The sequence below is a fragment of the Pinus tabuliformis genome, chromosome 5_1 (genome assembly GCF_031772625.1).
Source record: "Pinus tabuliformis cultivar Carrire ecotype Pingquan chromosome 5_1, CPIR1, whole genome shotgun sequence".
NCBI lineage: Eukaryota > Viridiplantae > Streptophyta > Pinopsida > Pinales > Pinaceae > Pinus > Pinus tabuliformis.
The window spans coordinates 199200895-199205175 of NC_142305.1; positions in this window are offsets into that span (position 1 = coordinate 199200895).

A 4281-nucleotide genomic window follows, 5' to 3' on the forward strand; every position below is an offset into this window, starting at 1 on the left:
TCAGAGCATTTGAGTTTATGTTATTGTTAGGTTTCTTCTTCAAGCATTCATTTACTTTTGTAGCTTTTAAGCACTATACTACAAAACATTACTCTTGAGTAAATAGCCACCTCAGACTGAGTACACTCTTGAAATAAAAAGTCGTCCCTGGGTTGATAATTAATGTGAAAGTAATTAGGAGTTCAAAAGACACCTTTTTATTGCTCCACAAAAGGTACGCCAAGGACATGTGAAAGTGGTCTTATCTTGGTCTTCTCGGCTGATTTGAATCTGATTGTACCTGCTAAACCCATCTAGGAAGGAGAAAAACTTTTTCGCCACCAGACCATCTAACACTTGATCTATGAAAGGCAAAGGAAAATGGTCCTTTTTAGTGGCTTTGTTCAATTCCCGATAGTCGACACAGATTCTCCACTTGCCATTTTTCTTTGGCACTAGCACCAAAGGAGAGACCCATTCACTGTCAGAGATGGGGTAGATGAATCCTACATCAAGTAATTTTTGCAATTCTTCCTTAACATTGTCTTTAAGTGCTGGATTCATCCTCCTTTGAGGCTGCCTGACTGGTTTGAAATCTTCCTTAATGTATATATGACAAGTACATACTGAAGGGTGCACTCACTTCATCTCCTTATAACTCCAGGAGAAGGCATCTAAATGTTTCCTCAATAAGCTGCATAGCTCCTTCTCCTGGGAAGTGGATAGGGATGGATTGATTTTCAAGGTTCTTTCTGGGCCAAACTCTATATTCTTAACACAGGGAGAGGTCGGGTCGGCCACACAGAGATCAGTTAATGGGTTGTTTTGGGTTTCTCTCACTATGTCCTCTAATGTTAAGATACTGGGGGGTGGATTCTGGATCAAATTTTCAATCATATCATCCTCATCTTGCGGTTTTCCGCCCATAGTGGTTTCTAATGCACAAAGTGGTGCATAATAGACTTCATCCTCGTCCTCCTCCAACTAGATAGGCAGATCATGTTCTAGCAAGGTTTTGGCAGGAGGGTATAGGATTAACTGCTTGGACATATGCCTGTTCTTAATGGTCATGTTCCCAGCTCGACAGTTGATGTAGGCATCAGTAGTAGACAACCAGGGTCTTCCCAGGATGAGAGGATACCTAGTGAGCTTTGCCTTTGGCTGGAGAACTAAGAAATCAGCTGGGTACTCCCAAGAATTAATGGAGACCATCACATCTTCCACAATCCCTTCAGGGGTCACGGTGGAGCAGTCTGCTCACTGCAGTACTGTCGTGGTCTTCCTCAAGGAGTCCTAGAGGTTAAGTTTGAGCATTGTGTCCTTTGTCATCACATTAATGGTAGCTCCCAAATCAATCAAAGTATGTGGGATCATGGTGCCATTTATGTGGACATCAACTACTGGGCTTCTAGGGTCTAGATATTTCAGACAAATTACCTGCCCCAACATCAGGTCGGACAGTTGTCCTATGACATTGATGGTTGGGGCATCTCTCTTGTGCCTTCCTGGATGCCTAAAGCACTTCTCTTTGATCAACCTATTGTACATAGGTACATCCTTTATGGCTTGGAAAAATGGTATCTTCACACATAACTGTTTCAATTCTCCCAGAAGTTCAGTTTCTTCTGGGGTAGGTTGTGTTGTCTCAGATAGTCTCTCAGGAAAGGGTGGAATTGCTTTAGGTTCACTTTCCTCTTTATCTTCCTCAACCTCCCTAGGTGGACGCTAGCTATCTGGGAGAACCTTCACAGATCGCAAGTTAATCTCCTGAATCATTGGGCATGATGGTTCCCCACTATATACTTGTTGAGACTGTCTGTTGTTTGGGTTTGGGTTCGACTGGGCAGGCATTCAAGGTTGCCTTGGTGGAGCAGGAGGCAATGGTTGTGGTTGAGTAGGTGGTGGAGGCAAAAGAGCCGGAGGAGAGTTGTACTAGGGCCTCCACCCCTGATGAGATGCATTCCACTGAGGTTGCAGCTAAGCATAGGATTGAAATGAATGAGCGGCTATTTGGGCATGATATTGAGATGGAGAAGACCAAGGAGGAGGCGTGGACCAGGAAGGATGAGTAGGAGGGCCCCAAGAAGGTATGTAAGTGACCTCATTGGGGTTGTAGTATGCCTGAGATTTCCCTTACATCCCCTTCTGGTATGGTCTAGGTCCATGCGGTCTCCTTTGGTTCATGAAATAGAGTGGTTCAGTGGCTCCTTCGGCCCCTTGGTATACAGCTTTACGTCTAGGCAAGGAAGGGCACTTAACTGTAGAATGATCTTCTTCACAGATTGAACAAACCTCTATAGATTTCAATGGACATTCGTTCCTAGGATGCCTCCTAGTGCATCTAGGACAAAAGATGGCCAAAGCCCTCTCTACTTCCTCTTGTTTTCTTTTGATATGCAAGGTATCCATTTACATGGCAAGAGTCTATAGCATCTCACTCTTGAAGTCTTCCAGCATGTTTCCGAGTCCACCTTTGATGGATGAATTGGAAGAGGAGGTATTGGCTATGGGTTGACTCCCCCTACCTTCTTTCTAGCTACTCTAGAATGGTTTCTAAAAACAGTCTTTATGTCCTCATAAGATAGTTGGTAGATGTCTCCCCCGGCCAATAGATGGAGGGTGTCTAGAAAGTCTTTCGGAATTCCCCTTAGCAGGACAAACTTCAGAGATTCAGGGTCAAGTGTGCACCTATCCCTTTTGTAACTGAGCTGGAACCTCTCTTCATAATCTTCCAAGGATTCATCACTTCCCATGGTCATTCGGAAGATTTCTTCTTTGGTATCTTTTGACCTACAATAGTCTCGATATTTATCATTAAAGGCCTCCTACATCTGAACCCAAGTTGTGATGTTATTTCCAAGTAACCCCATGAAGCAGTGCAATGCTACATCCTTGAGAGTAGAAGGGAATAGTTTCAACTTTTGCTCATCTTCTGCATAGTCATAGGTTTGGAAGATGACAACAAACTCAAACAAGAAGGTGTCAGGATCTTCTGTAGTCAAACCATGGAAGTGAGGTAGGGCTAAAGGACTTATATTCTTCATTTTGGTGTCCCCATTGGTCTCCCGAATGGGAAAGGTACCCTCTATTCTCTCTCCATTTCCCCTAGCATTTCTGTTTTCAGCCATTGGCTCAGGAGGAATGTTTTCTTCTTCTTCTTCCCCTATAGGTTCTTCAAATATCTCTGGTTGTTCACCTAAAGGTTCTTCTTCATCACTGCCACCGAAGAAGAGAGAAGGTTGGCTGTGTGATGTAGTGGGGGTGTTGGGCAAGAATTTTCCTGAATTATCTCTATTCCTACGAGGCATGAAAGGAAATCTTTTTGGTTGGTTTTTGTTTTTTTTCACTGATTGTACCTGCAAAACTAAAATGGATTGAACAACACAAATTGCAACTAACTGAAATGAACTTGTTGAAATGAAATTTGTAGAATTGAAATGGAAAGCAAGGAAATGCAGAGACATAAATAATTGACTAGTCTACTCTTGCTGAAATGAAATTTGCTGAATTGAAAAGGAAAGCAAGGAAATGCAGAAACTGAAAGAAACAACTATTCTACTTTTGTTGAAATAAACTACTTAGTAGAATGTTGCAATAGAAAATAGAAGAAAGCAGTAATCACAAAATACTTTGACGCTTCCCCGACAATAGTGCCAAAAAGTGGTGAGCACCAATATTGTAGCAATAATGCTGCAACTCCTGGGCTTCCTGCTTTACTCTTATCAACCCGGTAGTTCGTAATAAACTTGGAAGCGACGGTGTTGTATGCACAAGTACTAGTTCTTATTGTAGGTTGTCACTTGGTCAGCTGGCACAAGATCACTAGGAGCTCAAGCCAACTTCTATGGATTCCAGAAGAAGCTCTATATGTGATGAATGAAAGGAAAGCTTACTCTACAGAGGCTGCTCTAATTGTAGAAAGGAAAAAGACTTAAATTTAAAGTAAACCTAGCAACCCCTACTTAACCAACTAATCCACCTTTTGCAGAAAGCACTATGAAAATCATGAAATGAATGCCATTACCTACTCAAGGAAGTAAACAACATCTACTCATGTTATTTCTAGAATTAAATGAACAAAATACATCTTTTTGGATTTTTATGTATTTTTATGTGAAATTGACATGCATGTATTTTATTGTGTGTGAAGGTGGAAGAAAATAGGTGGTGTTGAAGGGAGACTTTGGGGTTTGAGGAGATGTAGGATGGTGTAGATGGGTCTTAGGAGGTCTTGGGTGGCCTTCTGGAGGCTTTTCCCACACTTGGCCATTAAAAGAAAGCCTACAGGAAAATCTACTAGAG